This window comes from Neofelis nebulosa, chromosome 5 (assembly GCF_028018385.1).
Source record: "Neofelis nebulosa isolate mNeoNeb1 chromosome 5, mNeoNeb1.pri, whole genome shotgun sequence".
Lineage (NCBI taxonomy): Eukaryota > Metazoa > Chordata > Mammalia > Carnivora > Felidae > Neofelis > Neofelis nebulosa.
This window is the reverse complement of record NC_080786.1, coordinates 53,102,450-53,124,468: the sequence shown is the minus strand read 5'-3', so window position 1 is coordinate 53,124,468 and position 22,019 is coordinate 53,102,450.

Below are 22,019 nucleotides of genomic sequence, written 5' to 3'. Positions count from 1 at the left end.
ACTCAAATGAAGTCCAAGGCAGCTCTAGGCTGGCCCACTAACAACAGGAACAAAACCCTGCCCACAACAGCAAAGAGAGCCTTTGTATACAATTGGACTGAAGCCAAAAAAGGCACAGACACAACACTAGGGTGCACTCAACACACATAGGAGATACCCCTGCAGTGCCAGGTTCTAATGAATAGAGGACACTGCACAACACGGCACTACAGAACCTCTTCTTCATAAGGCCACTACTTTCAAAAGTAGAAGACATCAATGACTTTCCTAACACATAAAAACAGACACAGAGAGTTAGAAAAAATGAGGACAGGGGCACATGGATGGCTTGGTCGGTTAAGCGTCCGACTTCGGCTCAGGTCATGATCTCACGGTCTGTGAGCTCGAGCCCCGCATCGGGCTCTGTGCTGACAGCTCAGAGCCTGGAGCCTGTTTCAGATTCTGTGTCTCCCTCTCTCTCTCTCTGCTCCTCCCCTGTTCATTCCCTGTCTCTCTCTGTCTCAAAAATAAATAAACGTTAAAAAAAAAATTAAAAAAAGAAAAAAGAAAGAAAAAATGAGGACAGAGAGGAATATGTCCCAAATGAAAGGACAAAATCACACCAAGAAAGCTTAATGAAAAAAGAGAAAAGCAATATGCCAGATAGAGAATTTAAAGTAAAAACCATAAAGATCTGAACTGGAATGAGAAAAGTGTGGAGGACCTCAGTGAGACTCTCAACAAAGAGAGAGAAAACATAAAAAAACAATCAGAGGTGAAAAACTCAACAACTAAAATTAAAATACACTAGAGGGAATAAACAGTAGACTAGAGGAAGCAGGAGAACAGATTAGTGACCTAGAGGACAGAGTAATAGAAAGCAATCAAGCTAAACAGGAGAGAGAAGAAATAATGCTAAAACATGTAAACAGATTTAGAGAACTCAGCAACACCATCAAGCATAATAAATTTCACATTATAGGGATCCCAGAAGAAGAGACAGAGAAAAGGGGGTAGAAAATTTATTTGAAGAGATAATAGCTGATAACTTGCCAAATCTAAGGAAAGAAACAGAACTCCAGATCCAGGAGACACAGAGATCCCCCAACAAAATTAACCCAAGGAGGTCCACACCAAGACACATAGGAACTAAAATGGCAATAAGTAGTGACAAACAGAGAATTATAAAAGCAACAAGAGAAAAGAAAACAGTTACATACGGGGAAAACCCCACAAGGCTATCAGCTGATTTTTCAGCAGAAACTTTGTGGGCCAGAAAGGAGTGGCATGATATATGCAAAGTGCTGAAAGGAAAAATATGAAGTGAAGAGTACTGTATCCAGCAAAGCTACCATTCAGTATGAAAGGAGAGGTAAAGAGTTTGCCTGACAGACAAAAATTAAGAGAATTCATGACCACTAAATCAGCCCTACAGTAAATGTTAAAAGGGACTCTATGAGTGGAAAGGAAAGACCATAAGTAGAGTAATAAAAGGAGTACAAAAGTAATAAAATTAAGCATACTTATAAAAATCAATCAAGAGATTCACAAAATAAAAGCACGAAAAGTGTGACACCACTTACATAAAACATGGAGGAGAGAGGAGTAAAGAATGGGTTCAAACTTAAGCAACCAACAACTTATATAGACTGCTATAAGAAAAAGATGTTATATACAAATCTAATAGTAACTATAAATCAAAAACCAGTAATAGATATACAAAAAATAAAGAGAAAGAAATCCAAGTATATCGCTAAAGAAAGTCAATAAATGGTGAGAAAAGAGATCAAGAGAAGAAAAGAACAGAGAGGAACTACAAAAACAACCATAAAACAAGTAACAAAATGGCAATAAGTACATATCTATCAGTAATTACTCTGCATGTAAGTGGACTAAACACTCCAAACAAAAGACACACAGTGACAGAATAGATTAAAAAAGCAAGACCCATTTATATATTGCCTACAAGAGACTCATTTCAGAATTAGAGACAGATGCAGATTGAAAGTGAAGGGAAGGAAAAGGATTTATTATGCAAATGGAAGTGAACAGAAAGCCAGGGGAGCAATACTTGTATCAGACAAAAGAGATTTTAAAACAAGCAAAGACATATAACAGGAGACAAATGAAGACACTATCTGATCATAAAGGGAATAATCCAACAAGAAGACATAACAATTGTAAATATTTATACACCCAACATGGAAACACCCATATACATAAAGCAGCTAATAACAAACATGAAGGAAGTAATCAATAGTAATACAATAATAGAAGACCTTAACATCCCACTTACATCAATGTATAGACCATCTACACAGTATATCAATAAAGTAACAGTGGCTTTGAAGGATACATTGGACTAAATGGATGTAACAGATATATTCAGGGCATTCCATCCTAAAACAGCAGAATACACTTCCTTTCAGGTACACATGGAGCATTCTTCAGAACAGATCACATATTAGGTCACAAAACAAGTCTCAATAAATTCAAATGATCAAAATCATACCATGCATCATTTCCAATCAAAATGCTAGGAAACTGAAAACCAATCACAAGAAAAAATCTGGAAAGAATATAAATGAGTGGAGGGTAAATAAAATGCTACTAAACAATGAATGGGTCAACCAAGAGGTCAAAGAGGAAATCAAGAAATACATGGAGATAAATGAAAATGATAACACAACAGTCCCAAATCTTTGGGAGGTAGCAAAAGCTAAGAGGGAAGTTTATGGCAATATAGGCCTAAATCAAGAAGCAAAAAAAATCTCAAACAACCTCACCTTATACCTCAAGGAGCTAGAGAAAGAAAAACAAACAAAACCTAAAACTAAGAGAAGGAAGGAAATAATAAAGAGTAGAGCAGAAATAAATGAAAAAGGAAAAAGGAAAAGAAAGAAAAGACAAGAAAAGAACATACCAATGAAACCAGGAGCTAGTTTTTGAAAAGATCAACAAAGTTGATAAACCTTTAGGCAGACTCATGAAAGAGAGAGGGGGGAAGCAGGGTGAGAGAGAAAGAGAGTAAGAACTCAAACAAAATGAGAAATGAAAGAGGAGAAATAACAACCAACACCATAGAAATACAAAGGATTATAAGAGATTATTATGCAAAACTATATGCGAACAACCAGAACAACCTAGAAGAAGAAATAAATAAATTCCTAGAAAGATATAACATCACAAAATTGGATCAGGAAGAAATACAAAATTTGAACAGAATACCAGCAATGAAATTAAATCAGTAATCAAAAACTCCCAACAACAACAAAAAAAAGTCCAGGACCAGGTGGCTTCACAGGTGAATTCCACAAAATATTCAAATAAGAGTTAATATCTATTCTTCTCAAACATTTCCAACAATTAGAAGAGGAAGGAAAACTTCCTTATGAGGCCAGCATTACTCTTATACCAAAACCGGAAAAAGGCACCACTAAAAAAAAGAGAACTACAAGCCATTATCTCTAATGAACACAGATACAGAAATCTTCAACAAAATATTAGCAAACAAAATCCAAGAATACATTTAAAAAAATCATTCACCACAATCAACTGGGGTTTATTCCTGGGATGCAAGGGTGGTTCAATATTTGCAAATCAATCAATGTGATACATCACATCAACAAGAGAAAGGATAAAAACCATATTATTGTTTATTTATTTATTTATTTATTTAACAATTATTTATTTTTGAGACAGAGACAGAGCACGAACGGGGGAGGGTCAGAGAGAGAGGGAGACACAGAATCCGAAACAGGCTCCAGGCTCTGAGCTGTCAGCACAGAGCCCGACACAGGGCTCGAACTCACAGACCATGAGATCATGACCTGAGCTGAAGTTGGCCGCTTAACCGACTGAGCCACCCAGGTGCCCCTATTATTGTTTAAATAGATGCAGAAAAAGCATTTAACAAAGCACCATATACACTTATGAAAAAAAAAAAAAAAAACCTCAGGTTTAGAGAGAACATTCCTCAACATAATAAAGGCCATATTTATTAACCCACAGTTAACCCACAGTTAACCCACAGCTAACATCACATTCAATGGGGAAAAACTAAGAGCTTTTTCCCTAAGATCATAAACAAGACAAGGATGTCCCCCCTCACTATTTTTATTCAACATAGTACTGTAAGTCCTAGACGCAGCAATTAGACAACAAAAAGAAATAAAAGGCACCCAAATTGGTTAAGGAAGAAGTAAATCTTTCATTATTTGCAGATAACATGATACTATGTACAGAAAATCCTAGGATAAGGTCACAGGATACAAAATCAATATACAGAAATCCATTACATTTCTATACTCTAATAAAGATAGAGCAGAAAGAAAAATTAACAATCCCATTTATAATTGCATCAGCAATCACAAAATACCTAGGAATAAACTTAACCAAGGAGGTGAAAGACCTGTACTCTGAAAACCATAAAACACTGATAAAAGAAACTGAAGACAGTATAAACAAATGGAAGGATATTCCATGCTCATGGACTGGAAGAATTAGTATCGTTAAATGTCCATATTACTCAAAGCAATCTACAGAAATAAGGCAATCCCTATCAAAATACCAAGAGAACTTTTCACGGTATTAGAAGAAACACTCCTAAAATTTGTATGGAACCACAAAAGAACCCAAATGGCCAAAAAAAGCAATCTTAAAAAATAAGAGCAAAACTAGAGGCTCACAATCCCAGGTTTCAAGATATACTACAAAGCTATAGTAATCAAAGCAATATAGTACTGCCACAAAACAGACACATAGATCCACAGGACAGAAGAGAAAACCTGGAAATAAGCCCACAATTATATGGTCAATTAATCTTCAACAAAGGAGGAAAACAATGGGAAAAAGACAGTCTCTTCAACAAACGGTGTTGGGGAAACTTGGCAGCTACACATAAAGGAATGAAACTGGGCCACTTTCTTACCCAATACACATAATACACAAAAATAAATTCAAACTGGATTAAAGATCTAAATGTGAGACCTAAAAGCCATAAAAGTCCTAGAAGAGACCACAGGCCATAATTTTCTCTGACACTGGACACAGCAAAACTTCCTCAATATGTCTCCTTAGGCAAGGGAAACAAAAGCAAAACTAAAAATAAAAATCTTCTGCACAGAAAAGGAAACAATCAACAAAACTAAAACAAAAACCTACTGAATGAGAGAAGAAATACACAAATGACATATGGAATAAAATCTTAGTATCCAAAATATATAAGGAATTTATACAACTCAATACTGAAATATGAATAATCTAAAAATGGGCAGAACAGGTCACAATCTCGCGGTCCGTGAGTTCAAGCCCGCGTCAGGCTCTGGGCTGATGGCTCGGAGCCTGGAGCCTGTTTCCGATTCTGTGTCTCCCTCTCTCTCTGCCCCTCCCCCATTCATGCTCTGTCTCTCTCTGTCCCAAAAATAAATTAAAAACGTTGAAAAAAAAAATTAAAAATGGGCAGAAGACATGAACAGTCACTTCTCCAAAGATGACATACAGATGGCCAAAGGACACATGAAAAGATGTTCAGCATTACTCATCATCAGGGAAATGCAAATCAAACCCACAATGAGGTATCACCTCATGCCTGTTCAGAACAGCCAAAATCTAAAACACAAGAAACAAGTGTTGGCAAGTATGTGGAGAAAAACAAATCCTCATGTACTGTTGGTGGGAATGCAAACTGATATAGCCATTATGGAAAGCAATATGGAGGTGCCTTAAAAAGTTAAAAATAGAATTACCACAATTCAGTAATTCTACTCCTGGGTGTTTACCCAAGGAATACAAAAACACTAACTTGAAAAGATATAGGCACTCCTATGATTACTGTAGCATTATTTACAATAGCGAAATTATGAAAGCATCCCAAGTGTCCATTAATAAATTAATGGGTAAACATGTGGTGTATATATATGTGGTAGATATATAAGGCGTGTGTGTGTACACACACACACACACACGCAAACACACACATATGGTATGTATATATATGTAGTGTGTATATATGTAGTGAAATACTATTCAGCCATAAAAAAGAATGAAATCTTGCCATGTGCAACAACATGGGTGGATCTAAGGAGTATAATGCTAAGCAAAATAAGTCAGAGAAAGACAAATCATACATGATCTCACTCATACGTGGAATTTAAAAACAAAAACAAAGAAAAAAAAGACAAACCAAAAAACAGACTCTTAACTATAGAGAATAAATTGATGGTTACCAGAGAGGAGGTGGGTGGGGGGGATGGTTGAAATAGGTGAAGGGGGGCGCCTGGGTGGCTCAGTCGGTTAAGCGGCCGACTTCGGCTCAGGTCATGATCTCGCGGTCCGTGAGTTCGAGCCCCGTGTCAGGCTCTGTGCTGACAGCTCAGAGCCTGGAGCCTGTTTCGGATTCTGTGTCTCCCTCTCTCTGGCCCTCCCCCGTTCATGCTCTGTCTCTCTCTGTCTCAAAAATAAATAAACGTTAAAAAAAAAAATAGGTGAAGGGGATTAAGAATACATGTATCATGATGAGCACTGAGTAATGTATATAATTGTTGAATCACTATACACCTAAAACTACAACAACACTTTGTGTTTACTACAGTGGAATTTAAATAAAATTTGAAAATCACATATTAGAGGCCCAGCATCCATGCCTGGTTGGTCTAATTACAAATTAAGAATCGCTATCCAGGGGCGCCTGGGTGGCGCAGTCGGTTAAGCGTCCGACTTCAGTCAGGTCACGATCTCACGGTCCGTGAGTTCGAGCCCCGCGTCAGGCTCTGGGCTGATGGCTCGGAGCCTGGAGCCTGTTTCCGATTCTGTGTCTCCCTCTCTCTCTGCCCCTCCCCCATTCATGCTCTGTCTCTCTCTGTCCCAAAAATAAATTAAAAAAAAAAAAAAAAAAAAAAAAAAAAGAATCGCTATCCATTACTCAGTGTAGCCTCACTGCGTTTGATGTGAACTTCATTCTGAGATTGTTGGGATGTGGCTTTATAAAGGTACCCCTCTAAAAAAACTAAAAAACTCAAAAGACGCAAATTCTAATCTTGGTAGTCTTAAAGGTTAAAAAAAAAAAAAGGTACATTTTCCTCTCCATAATGAGGGGATAGCAAAGAGAATTCCCCATGGGGAGCAGATAAAAATAGCTTCATATACATGGAATGTAAAACAAATATAAAGCAGAATAAGCTAGCTTCACTCTCCATCTTGCCAGGTCAGAAATGATAAAACATAAGATAGGAAACTGGAGTGGGGGTTGTCAACAAGAAATTAAGTCCCCCTAGAAGCTGCCAGTGGTTTTCACCAAAGCTGCTTCTTTGTAGTTGTTTTAGCTGATGCTAATGAAACTCCTTTCTGGCTAATAGGCCATCTGTTCCATTCTGTCTCCTGGAGAGGGAGCACATACATTCTCCCTGAATTTAGTCTCTGCTAGCTCCAGGGAGACAATGGCTCTTCGGGAGCTGACAGTTAAAGCACAGCCTCTGGCTCCAATTTTTCCGCTTGTCTCTGAGAGAAGCACAGTGAGATAGCAAAGGAGCTGTTGAGAGGTCCCTGCATCATCTAGGAAGATCACTCAAGGGGCACGAGAGTGCCACAATAGAGTCAGCCATCTTCTCCGAGTTAGGGGGCAACATGTACAGCCACATTCCTCCAGGCACAGTGGCATGCAAGGTAGTGAGGTGTCTGTTCTTGGAAGAAGGATATGCTGGAGGTGGTATTTAACAGGGGTGGTTTGGATGGCAGTAAAAAGTCAGAAACTTTGGCTGCAGCAAAGAGTTTGAGCATATCTGATACCATATGTTTAATGTTTTCCAAAATGAGTTTCACCAAGAGATGTTATACTAAAAAAGACAATGGTAACATCAATAGATGCCATTGGAGGTAGGGGGGAAGGAGGGAGAGGGAGAGAGAGAGAGAGAGAAGCCTTCACAGTTAAAAATATTTGGGAAACACTGAGTTAATAGAATGCCTTTAAAGCCTTTGAGTTGCTTTTATGCACTAACATGCTTTAAGAGAAATTGTAATATTCAACTTTTCCCTAATCTATTTAACCACTTCTTGCATAACTTCTATAGAAGTTGGCATGCTTTTGGTTGTGAATGGCAATACCCAGCCAACAATGTCTTACACAACATAAATACTTACAAAGTTCACATATCACGATGTGCAGACAAAGGTTTTCCTTATTTGGTCCAGGGGCTCAGGGAGGTCACAGTGCTGGGTTTGTGAAGCTCTGTGGTTGTTGGCCTTTCCCTCATGGTGGCAGAAAACTAGAGCAGCATCAAGCATCAGTTTCACAGAGCAACATTCCAAGAGAAAAAAAAAAATCTCTCCCCACTGGCCTCTCCCTGCTTTCACTTGGGAAGAGAATCTTCTTCAGACACAACCAGATGATATCCCCTTCCACAGCACTAGCCAGACTAGATCATACAGATACCCCTAACTGTAAGGGAAGCTAAGAATTCGGATAATATATGATTTTCCCAGCCTCTAGTGGGAAGTCAGCAAGAAAAAGGAAATTGGAAGTAACTGTTGGGCATACAACCAACAGCCACAGCCCTTCTTGGGGTTACTGTCCTAAGTGTTATAGAGATATGTTTCACCATTTAAACAGCTGAGGAAAAAGAAAAACTGGTTTCTTTCAGTTCTTCTATGGGTTGAACTGTGCCCCCCCCCCAAATTCATACATTAAGGCCATAGCACAAAACACCTTGAAACATGACTATATTTGGAAATAAGGTCATTGCAGATGTGATTAGTTAAGATGAGGTCCTACTGGAGTAGGCTAAGCCCCTATTCCAATATGACACGTATCCTTAGAAGAGAGAAATTTACACAGCCATGCACACAGGGAGAACATCATGCGAAGGTGAAGGCAGAGATGGGGGTGATGTTGCAGAAGCTAAGGAATGCCGAAACTGCCAGCAAACCACAAGAAGCTGGGTGAGAAGCATGGAACAGATTCTTCCTCAGAGCCCTCAGAAGGAACCAATGCTGCTAATACCTTGATCTTGGGCTTCTGGCCTCCAGAACTCTGAGACAATAAATTTCTGTTATTCAAGCCATACAGTCTGTGGTACTTTGTTGCAGCCATCCTGGCAAACTAATACAAGCCTCACCCTTCCAGACATAGGCACCACTCTTCTGGGTGACCAAGGCACCTCCTGCATCTCAGGGCTCACTAGCATCTGGGAATGCTAAAGGGGTTGTTGCCACCAAGTGGTAAGTGAGAGGACCAAGCCACTCCTCTATCTCACGTGGGCCTCTCTCCTGCATAGCCAAGGCCAATGGCAACATGCTGGTTACTATAAAAGAGAAGTCTACACCTGATACGAACAGGAACTGCACCTCGCACAGCTCAGCCACATAGGCAAAGCACGGGGTTCACTCAAGAGGAGGCTGGTTTCCAGAGCACTGACTCAGGCTCTACTCATGGACTTCCCAAGAGGAACCTGGGAGAGATCAGAGAACTTGAAACAATCTGACTTACACATTGTTCTATGTCCATACCCTTCATCTCCTCCTCTCTCACCTCACATCCTCTCCTATCACTTCCTCCTCACAGTTTGGCGAGTTTTTATATAACTCACTATGTCTCCAAACAGGGCTGGCTTAATATATGTGAGACCTGTGCAGTCACACAGGGCCTGCTGCTTGGAAGGGCCCCACAACTGGTTTAATGCTCTGCTGCTGCCATCTTGAAATTCTTAAGTTTTTAACAAAGGATCTCATTATTTCATTCTGTACTCAGCCCTGCAAAGCATTTTCTTCATCAGAGTCTATCTCCAAAATCTACATTAAATTAGATTGTATATCAAAAGCCAAGAATTGATTCTTTTCTTGTAGCACATCAGTACAGCTATGGAAATGAATTCCCTAAGGAAATGAATTCAGAATACCTAGATGATAGGTGAGAAAAGGGCCTAGTAGTAGGCACAAATAGAATGTGCTGACAGGCCTATGCCCATTCCTGGACTCTCCAGTGGGGTCAACCCTATCAGGGCACTGTCTTTCAAATTGGTGGGTTGTGACCTTTAATGAGTCATGAAATCAAATTAGGAAGTCAGAATTGACACGTTTTAAATATGAGAGACAATGGAATGGAGTAAATTGGAAAGGAGTGGAAGAGAATAGATCAGAGTTTATCAAAAATAAAAGACAGGCAGAGTTTCATAAACTTTTATTTCAATCATATATGTGTTTATACTAGGTAGTGAGGTAAAATATGTATTTTCTGTAAGTCACATTCAAAAAAATTTGAAAGCCATTGCTTTAGACCCTAGATTCTAAAAGGATCATCAAACTATTGTCCAAAGGCCAAATCTGGTCTGTTTTTGCAAATAAATTTTATTAGAAGAGAGCCACACCCATTTACGTATGTGTCTATGGCTGCTTCCACCCCACAATGACACAGTTGAGTATTGAAAGAAAAACCATATGACCCACAAAGCCAAAACTATTATCTGGCCCTTTACAGAACAAGTCTGCTGAACACTGCTCTGGCAACATGGACTGAGAGTTGGAGAAGACAGCTGGTTACTTAAAGGGAAATGGAGGTGCGGTTATAAGAATAAGATCATCAAGACAGTATGGTACTGGCACAAAAACAGACAGATTATGATGAGTCACAGCCGTGCGAACAATAATAGCATCACTACCTTTTCCTGACTGTGGGAGATATGAAATTAGCCAGGAAGAGTGCATTAACAATAAAGAACACAAAGAGATGGTTTCTGGATGTGAATAGGAAGAGATGGTGCCTGGACACCACAAAGGGTCTTCACTGGCACAGAGTAGACAATAAAGCAATACATAAGTTAATACTGCCTCTCTATCCTCTATTTTTAATCTTCATTGATAAGTCACTTAGCTCGCATGCACTTGTGAATTTTGTAAGACATTTTAAATAGACTTGTTTATATAGTAAAGGCCCTGCAAAATACATTTGCCCAGGGTTCCATACACCCTGGCATGGCCCTGCCCTCTGCAAAATGGCTGTCAAAGTGGTAGATCTAATGTCTCTGCCTTTGGGAGGCCTGCAGGCCCAACCATTCTGAAATAAAATCTACCCACTAAGAGCCTTGTTGAGGTAAATATTTATCCAACACTCCAGTTTTTAAGGACCACTGTCCCTGGCAGCTTTGAAGTGGGGAAAGTTTCCATTATCACCTCTATATCCTGAGCCATCCTACTACTTGGGTCTTTGAAAAAACTCCTATGCTAAAACAAATTTATGGTTGATCCTAGGTCAGGTCACAAATGAATTGAAAGTGCTGAATCCATTCTAAGGAGTAGCGTGCTTTATATATATGCCGGATGCTGAAGCAAAGTTATGCACTTAAACTGTATTTTTATATCAACTCATAAATGTTTTTTCATTATACAAAAATAACCTCTCCCATTTTATTCTGTCAAAATGTCTCTTTATTAGGTTATGGTTAATGGTTTAAGAAGTAATTTGCAGTGAAACATGTCAGTGCATTTAATAGCTATCAAAGAGAAGCACAAAGACACCATTTTCAGGGTGTCGATGTCATTATCCTGGGGCCTGCCTTCCTTGTGGAACTGATAGGTGCAAGAAAGTAATTAAATATCCCTTTTTCCTTTTGGTATTGTCGCCAAGTTCTCAACTTCCCAGATGTCAGATCTGAGCTTCTGGCCTTTAAATAAGAGAAATAGTTACAAGGAACCAGGCACAAAGGAAGGTGACTCCACTTAGCACTTAATAATGAAGCTCTCCGTGTCCTTTTGCAACTCTCAGAAGTAAAACTCTGACTGCCTGGCTTCAGAAGAGTGGCCAAATTGAGCTCATGTTTATTAATTAGCTCATTATATTTGTTGGGCAGGAAATAAGCTTGTTAAAGAAAAGATTTGGTCACTTTAGGACCCAGAATTAACCTTTCTTGAAGTCAATTTTTATGGAGATTAGGCAAACAGTATTTCCATCAGACCACCAGAATTACGAAGGTGTTTTGTAAATTCAATTGTTGAAGGAAATTTGAACATCAGGAGTACAAACCATGTATAGGATTAATCTCTATTTCTAAACTGTTCATGAAATTTGCATCAAATCTGAGATGATTCAAGACCACACTCAGATCTCTTACACAGCTGCACAAACCATAGCAGAATTAGAACTTTGCCTCCAATATACACCATGTTGTTGTTCTTGAATTGTGTTTGCTTGGAGCCATTAGAGGAATTCATGTCACAACATACATAGATTCTTACACCTTTATTTCGGGGTACAAGTTTCCCACGAGTTCTTCCCCCTGCACACAGTCAGACACATCTTATAAATTTGCAAATAAATGAAAGATCTTAAGATGTACAACTCCCCAGCCATGTTCTCTGTGGTGTGATCCCTTGCACGTCTAAAGCACATACTCTCTGAGAGCCCACCTAAGCTCAGGACCAGAGGGAACATGGCAAGTGGAATCAGAAAGTCCCAAGTTCAAATCCTTCCCTACTTACGAAAACAAGGTGGCCTGAGCAGGTTACATAAGCTCCCAGTGAAATAGGAATAAAAATATCTACCTTACAGGGTAGGCATGAGGACTGAATGACATATTTGTATGTGAAACGCATAAAACTTGGTAGGCATTTAATAAATAAAAGTGCCCTTAAAATGCAAACTCTTCTGTCTTTGCAACTGTTAATCAACAGAAAATGAGAGGAAAGGAGTTGTCTCTTGTATCCTTGAATTTGGCTGCCCTGAGATTCATAGCCTCTGTGGAAGCAATAAACCACCAGCTCCAAAATGGGCCAGGTTATAAGAGTACCTATTCCTCTTCCCCCTCTCTCCTCCCTTCGGCCTTTGGCTCTTTACTCAATTAACACTATATGAAGCACTTTTGCTGTACCAAGTACTGAGAGGTATATAATTTAGTAAGAAAGGTATAATATATTCTCATTAAAATAATACCACTTTCGTTTAGTGCTTACTATGCAAAGCTTTATTTTTATTATGCCATTTATTATGATGATGAGATAATTATGGGATAACAATTAATTCTATAAGGTAGTTACTATTTTTAGTCTAGATTTTACACATAACTAAACTGACACTCAGAGACACCAGGTAATTGGTGAAAACTTTATAAAAGGCAAATGACTGTTGAAAAGGCTCCAAGTTTTTCAAATGTGTGTTATTTTGGCCTCCCAAGTTACCATACCATAATGAAAAGGTGGCAAACTCTTCAATAATCAGAGAAATGTAAATTAAAACAACAATGATTCTCATTTTACACATCTTAGAGGCAAAAATGTAAAAGCTGGGTGACGCCAGCATTGGTTGGGATGTGGGGTACTGAGAGCTTGCACTGCAGTGGGAGCCCACCCTGGTGTAGCCACACTGGGCAGCAGTCTGCTGCTACTTGCTACTTGAAATAAATGCATATACACTGTGACCCAGCAAGCCTGCTCCCAAGAACCTGCCTTAAGAAGTCTTCCCGCGTGTCCATAAGGCAGAGTTTTTCAACATTGGGCCTACTGACATTTAAGACTGAATAATTCCTGGTTTCGGGGACTGTCCTGTGCATTGCAGGATGTTCACCAGCACCCCTGGCCTGTACCCACTAGATGCCAATAGCATCTTCTCCTAGCTGTGACAACCAAACATGCTCCAGACATTGCCAAGTGTCCCTCGAAGTGCAAAATCCTCCCAGCTGAGAACCACTGGCACAAGGGGACATGCTTGAGGATTTTCATTGTAGCCTCATTGGTGAAAAGGGGAGTTGGCCACCCTGGTGTCTGTCATCAGGAAAATGCATAAGTAAAATGTGAGGGATGTCCAGCCTCGAATAGTAGGGAGCTATCAAATAGAATGAATTAGATGTACACCATAGCAACATGAATGGAGCTTTAAATTTCAGTCCTGAGGAAAGGAAAGAAAATGAGACACAGAACACAGTATCACTTGTACAAATTAAAAATACTGTATATGTTCACAGCACAATAGACATTTTGCAAGAATACATTTGAACAAAAAGATATACACTAAAACACACTGGAATAGTTGCTGACGGGGTAGTGACAGGACATGGAGAGGCAGAGGATTAAAAGAAATAAAGCAAGAGAATGTCTCAGTTGGACCAAAAATATCAGATATGAGGACTAAGACAAAATTCTGCTCTTGAACACAAAGCAAAGCAAAGCGAAACAAAACAGGCATCCTGAGTCAGGTACAGCTAACACTCTAGAGATTGAGGTAGGAATCACTTTGGGTGGGAGTGGTCAGGGAAGAGGTGACAATTTCAGCTGAGTCATGAAGAATAAGTAGACTTTTAATAGACACAAACAGGTATGTGTGTGTGTGGAGGGGTGTGATATTTCAGAACGTTCAATGGCAGTCACCACCCACTGATCACATTTACGTATCTGTCTCGTTTGATTTTGAAGGACATTTTGATTTCCTCACTGTGCATTCTGAAATTCAGAGAGGTTAAGTAACTTATCTATAACTCCAAAGGCCATTCTGTTTACACGTAAGAATTGTCCTCTTTAGGTCACAGATTTCTGCACTGGGCTTCTTATTTTTAAATAGAACCCAAAATGCCTCAAGCAGGCAGGACTCCACATCCCTATCCAAAAGTCACCAAGTTCTAGTAATTATCTTTCACTATTTCTAGAATTCTTTCATCTCCTCTCATCTCCCACCACCATTACCCTGGTCTAAGCCAACAGGACCTCTTAGCAGAATGACAGCTTCTCATAGATATCCCTCATATTCACCCTTGCACATCCATTTAGAGTGTTCTATCTAGAATACTCATGGGATCATGCTGATCTCCTCTTAAAACGACAGTGACTCCCCACTGCCCCCAGATGAGAATCTGAATTTCTGAATATGACCACACAGGATTTTCATGATCTGGCCTAAGGCCCTGGTTCTTGCCAAAAAATAATGGGATTTGGATAGCTGAACTTTCATGCCATACCCAGCACTGAACATTCTATTATTCTTTGTCAAAGAGATGTCGCAAGTTATTTAAAAATTGTTAGTCCGCCTCATTATCCAAGTCTTATTTAATAACTGGGGTAGGGGGGAATAAAGACATTAATTCAAAGTAAATAAAATAAGGTAAAAGCATTAGAGCAGAGTGTCACAAATAGTAGCATTTGTGGCTTCTGAAGCCATGAGTAGAAAGCATTATAATTAGTCAATCAGTAAACAAATACCTCCTAGGTGTTTACTATATCCTACATGCTATGATGCATGGTGGTGAAAGGCAGAGCTTAGCTCCTGACTTCAGGGAACTCACAGTACAGGGGGAGATAGGTAACTGTAATGAGGGGGTTGACTATTACAATAGAGAGAAGTGCAAAGCACAATGGGAGAAGATGGGAAGAGCACAAATCAAGGCTGACTTGTTAAAAGAGTGAAACTTTAAGCTGAGATCAAAAGCTGAATACTAAGTAGGGGTGTTAGGTTTCCCTAAACCTAGGTTGGTAAGAGTCAGGGAAAGCCACTACAAGGGGAAATAGCCAGTACAAAGACCTGGGATGACGGAACAGGATATTTGGGGAAATGAAGCAGTTCAGAACGGCTTAAAATATTTACAAGGCCCTTAAAACATTTAAATAGAATGTTTTTATGCCCTATTAACATAAAGTAACTACATCTGAGAAATCCTAGTGCTGCAGAAAGAACACTAGACAAAGAGTGAATAAAACCTTCCTTGTAGTTCCAACTCTATCAGAAACCAGTCATCTGATAGTGAGAATCTCATTCAACCAATCTGAGCCTCTCTTTCTTCCTCCGAAAAAGAAAAAAAAATGTTTTTTCTATCTTCATAAGATTGTAGGGAGAAGAGAATGAGCTAGTACACACGAGGGTACTTTAAATAAAAATAAAAAGACAAATTTTGGTACTTTTGATTATTGTTCAGAAAATATTCACTTCCCACTGATGTTGGACTTAGCCATGTGACTGGCTTTGGCCAAGAAATACTAATGAATGTGACACAAGTATGAGCCTTAGATGTATCTGTACATTTTGTCTTGGTTCTTGAGTGCCAGTGAGTCACCATGAGAATAAGCTGCTGCCCTTCAACCTGTGCCCTCGGACCAACATATATGGAGCAGACTTCAACATAATCTACATTCAGCAACCAGCACAGACTCCATTGGCCATGCCACAGTATACCTGCAGACCTAAGAGCATAAGAATAAATGCTTATCATTATAAACTTTCATTGAATTTTGTGGTGGTTTGTTATGCGGCATTGTTTCATCAACTTCTGACTATACCGCATCACAACTTACTATAAACTTAGTGCCTAGAACAACACATATTTATTATCTCAGTTTCTGTGGATCAGAAATCCAGACATGGCTTAGATGAGTTCTCAGCTTAGAGTCTTACAAAGCTGTAAAATTAAGTTGTCAGACAAAATTAAGGCTGGGTTCTCATCAGAGCTACTTCCAAGCTCCCTCAACTTATTCACAGAATTCATTTCCCTGTAGCTACAGGATTCATTGTAGCTTACACTTCTTTACAGCTGGCAACAGGAAGAGAAAGACTCTAGAGCATGTCTTCTAGCAGGATGTAATCTTACAACAAGTGGTTTAAAAGCCAGTTAAGTATTTTAATGTAACATCATCACCGGAGTGACATCCCATCATCTTTACATAGTCTGTTGGTTAGAAGCAAGTCACACTTACAAAGAGAAGATTATGCAAGGGAATGAACACCAAAAAGCAGAGATCATGAGAGTCAAATTAACGTTTGTCTGTAACAGACCAATGTAAGGCACTATCATGCTCCTTTCTCCCAGGCCAATGATTGTACCACAGTTTAGTGGATAAGCTATTAGGTGCCTTGTATCTATAAGCCTCACCTCACATTTATATTTCCATTGCTTCAACCCAAAGGAAAGGAGGGTGGGAATGGGAGAAGACATATATACATATATGTTTATGGAAGGTCCATCAGAGGTTTTAGAAGTGGGGACTGTCAGAGCTGGAAAGCACTTCAAAGGTTATTTAATCCACATCTCTGTTTACAGATGAGGAGATGAAGGCTGAGAAAGCTGGTTGTTGCAAGGCCCAGAGCACACAAAGATAGATAGTGAAAGATACTCAGGTACCCAGGCTAATGTTCCTTCTGTTCTCTCTGTTCCTCTTCAAGGGTCTCCCAGAAGTCTTCCAAGTTAGTTTGACCACAAAGATCAGAAGGCATTCTTATTAAATACACACACTTCTTGGGGCAGCTGGATGGCTCAGTCAGTTAAGCATCTGACTTTGACTCAGGTCATGATCTCACCATTCATGAGTTCAAGCCCTGCATCAGGCTCTGTGCTGACAGTGCAGAGCCTGAAGCCTGCTTCAAATTCTGTGTCTCCCTCTCTCTCTGCATCTCCCCCGCTTGTGCTCTCTCTCTGTCAAAAATAAACATTAAAAAAAAATTTTTTAACACACACTTTTGGACCCTACCTGAGACTTACTATCAGAATCTCTAAGGTGGAAGAGTCCAAGGCTTCTATTTCAACCAAGCTTCTGAAGGTGATTCCAATTAAGCAAGTGTGGGAAACCCTGTTCTCACTTCATTCCATTATTTGACAACTTATTTATTAAGCATATCCTCTATGCCAAGTTCTAGGCAAGATAGTGGGGATGCAGCAGATGGAGACAGACACAGTCCCTACCCTTATGAAGACTGCTACCTAGCAAGGCAAAGAGACACTGACCAAAAAATTCCAAGTGTGAAGAGTGCTAGGTGAAATACAAAATACTGTAAGTGGAGGGAGGACAAGAAAGGCAGCTGACTTGATTTGGAAAACCTGAGGAAATTACATTAAGGTGGGCCCTGTAAAAAAGGTATGCAAGTAGGGGATAGGGACAGCAGGATAAGAGCATTCCAGGGAATACACAGCAGGTTCAAAGGACCTACAGCAAAAACACAGACCCCTACCATAAGACCTCACCAGGATGTAGGCAGTGAGTTGAAACAAGACAGAAGCCCAGATAAACCAAACATGAGCTTCCATAAAGGCCTCAGGAACAGTGCTAGGAATCTATAAAATGTATAGAATCAGTAAAGAAGTCTGCACCCTAGTATGGGGGCAGCCCCTGACAAGTGTCAGCCATGGTTTGTAAACCTTGCCAATGCACTGATTTACAGCCAGCATCAACACCGTGACGGATGCTGTTTTTATTTCAGATGTTCCTGATGCTCTATTTGACATGGCCTTGGGAGCTTAGCAAAGAAAAGCATTTGCTAAGACATTTTGACTGAGAGGGCACTATCAAACAAACAAACAAAAAGAAAAAAAAGGCAGAAAGAAAAAACAGCCATAAAAACAGCTGTCGCTTAACCAAATGAATGACAGTGGGGAAAGGCAATTTCTGTGTGGTCAGGAGAGGGCAACAAAGACTTAAGGGATTTCCTTATGTGATGCTCTGAGTTCACATATTCCGAACTCTGGACCTACTCACACAGATGGTTTCCTGCAAGTGAGATACAAGCGGTCTTTCAAGTGTGACAGAAGAAGCAATTATATTTTCTGGTCAAACTGGGTGAAGAAATTCTATGGCTGTCACTAGTCACACTTCATATACTTCAAGAAGAGATTTTTTTTTCTTCTCCAAATCTGTAGGGCTTTGTCCACTGAAAGACGAATACTGTACAAAGAAGTTTGGTGAGACAAACCCTCATTATTTACAGAGGTAGTTACTTGGGTAGGAAGAGAAGAAGGGGAGATGAAGGGAAAGAGACATTTTATTTTTTGTATTACTTACTTCATCATTGCTTAAATTATGTGAAAATACTATGTTCTATAACTAAGTTTTTTAAATTAAAAAAATGCAAACACATTTACTAAAGCTAACCCAATCAATTTGCTTAATCGTTTAATATTTATTCTGCTCTTAAATGATATGTGTAATTCAATGAGATACCTACCACCTTATGCCTGTCAGAATGGCTAACATTAACAACTCAGGCAACAACACATGTTGGCGAGGATGCGAAGAAAGAGGATCTCTTTTGCAATGTTGGTGGCAATGCAAGCTTGTGCAGCCACTCTGGAAAACAGTATGGAGTTTCCTCAAAAAACTAAAAATAGAACTACCCTCCGACCCAGCAATTGCACTACTAGGCATTTATGCAAGGGATACAAGTGTGCTGTTTCGAAGGGACACATGCACCCCCATGTTTATAGCAGCACTCTCAACAACAGCCAAAGTATGCAAAGAGCCCAAATGTCCATCGATGGATGAATGGATAAAGAAGATGTGGTATGTATATACAATGGAGTATTACTCGGCAATCAAAAAGAATGAAATCTTGCCATTTGCAACTATGTGGATGGAACTGGAGTGAAATTAGTCAGTCAGAGAAAGACAAATATCATATGACTTCACTCATATGAGGACTTTAAGAGAAAAAACAGATAAACATAAGGGAAGGGAAACAAAAATAATATAAAAACAGGGAGGGGAACAAAACAGAAGAGACTCATAAATATGGAAAACAAACTGAGGGTGGCTGGAGGGGTTGTGGGAGGGGGGGTGGGCTAAATGGGTAAGGGGCACTAAGGAATCTACTCCTGAAATCATTGTTGCACTATGTGCTAACTAATTTGGATGTAAATTTTAAAAAAATAATAAAATTAATAAAAAACAAAGATATGTGTAATTAACTTAAATCTGTATGTCCCCCATCAGGATGAGCCTAGGTACACACTTAAATCTAACAAGAAACCTAGCCCCAAAAGCCTTGAAAATCCATGAAATTCTGAAAGTTACATAGAAGCATGGGGGTGGGAGATGGGAGGATGCATAAGTCTCTGCTGTATCTCTCCTCAGAGCCCCCTTGCCACAGCACCTCCCATCTCCACACTACTTTCAAGCCTCCAGCCCACACTGACTCAGTGCCACATTGCTTCATGCCCTACCCCTTTCTTCCAGCATCCTGGTTGTTTCCGTTTTTTCCACAGGGAGCTGAAGTTGATCTGCTACCCCACCAATGCTGATCTGCACCTCCTGCCCATTGCCACATCTATGCCACAAAGGCCAGGAGCCACAGCAGCAACAAAGAGGACTCCACACTAAGTAGGACCTGGAGAGAAAGACTGCTGTGAATCTGATACTTTAGTGTTTTTTTTTTCTCCTTGTCACACATGATCCTGGGCATTCGGGGAACCCTAAGATAAACAAAATGTGGTGCCTGCTTTCAGGATCCTTCTAATTTGAATGGGGAGAGGAAGCATGAACATAATCATTTTAAGGCAACATGGTATGTGAAAAACATCTTCAAGAGACAAACAAATGAAAAGCTATAGGAAATAAGATGGCTTTTTGTTTGCATAATCGTATACATTCAAATGGATGCCCAATGTTGAGGACAGCACAATGACCCCAGTCTCTTAGAAACCCAGGGAGCAAAAAATGTTGCAAGGGTCATTATTAGTTTCAATCTGCAGCTAACAGATTTTACTGCACCCTTCAACTTGTTGAGAGGAAGCGTAGGGCAGAGAGAAACCCTATTTCCAAAGGTACTGCATGTTGTCAGATGTTTTCATATAGACATCAATGCTTAATTAACACCCAATATCGAGTTCCGGAAGATGGCGGCGTAGGAGGACGCTGGGCTCACCGCGCGTCCTGCTGATCACTTAGATTCCACCTATACCTGCCTAAATAACCCAGAAAACCGCCAGAGGATTAGCAGAACGGAGTCTCCGGAGCCAAGCGCAGACGAGAGGCCCACGGAAGAGGGTAGGAAGGGCGGCGAGGCGGTGCGCGCTCCACGGACTGGCGGGAGGGAGCCGGGGCGGAGGGGCGGCTCGCCGGCCAAGCAGAGCCCCCGAGTCGGGCTGGCAAAAGCGGAGGGGCCGGACGGACTGTGTTCCGACAGCAAGCGCGACTTAGCGTCTGGGAGGTCAGAAGTTAACAGCTCTGCTCAGAAAGCGGGAAGGCTGGAGGACAAAGGGAGGGAGAGCTGCTGAGCCCCCGGACGGCAGAGCTCAGCTTGGCGGGGAACAAAGGCGCTCGCCAGCGCCATCTCCCCCGCCCATCCCCCAGCCAAAATCCCAAAGAGAACCAGTTCCTGCCAGGGAACTTGCTCGCTCCGCGCAAACACCCAACTCTGTGCTTCTGCGGAGCCAAACCTCCGGCAGTGGATCTGACTCCCTCCCGCTGCCACAGGGCGCCTCCTGAAGTGGATCACCTAAGGAGAAGCGAGCTAAGCCTGCCCCTCCCGCCCCCGTGCACCTTGCCTAACCACCCCAGCTAATACGCCAGCTCCCCAGCACCACAAGCCTGGCAGTGTGCAAGTAGACCAGACGGGCCACACCACCCCACAGTGAATCCCGCCCCTAGGAGAGGGGAAGAGAAGGCACACACCAGTCTGACTGTGGCCCCAGCGGTGGGCTGGGGGCAGACATCAGGTCGGACTGCGGCCCCGCCCACCAACTCCAGTTATACACCACAGCACGGGGGAAGTGCCCTGCAGGTCCTCACCGCTCCAGGGACTATCCAAAATGACCAAACGGAAGAATTCCCCTCAGAAGAATCTCCAGGAAATAACAACAGCTAATGAACTGATCAAAAAGGATTTAAATAATATAACAGAAAGTGAATTTAGAATAATAGTCATAAAATTAATCGCTGGGCTTGAAAACAGTATACAGGACAGCAGAGAATCTCTTGCTACAGAGATCAAGGGACTAAGGCACAGTCACGAGGAGCTGAAAAACGCTTTAAACGAAATGCAAAACAAAATGGAAACCACGACGGCTCGGATTGAAGAGGCAGAGGAGAGAATAGGTGAACTAGAAGATAAAGTTATGGAGAAAGAGGAAGCTGAAAGAAAGAGAGATAAAAAAATCCAGGAGTATGAGGGGAAAATTAGAGAACTAAGTGATACACTAAAAAGAAATAATATACGCATAATTGGTATCCCAGAGGAGGAAGAGAGAGGGAAAGGTGCTGAAGGGGTACTTGAAGAAATTATAGCTGAGAACTTCCCTGAACTGGGGAAGGAAAAAGGCATTGAAATCCAAGAGGCACAGAGAACTCCCTTCAGACGTAACTTGAATCGATCT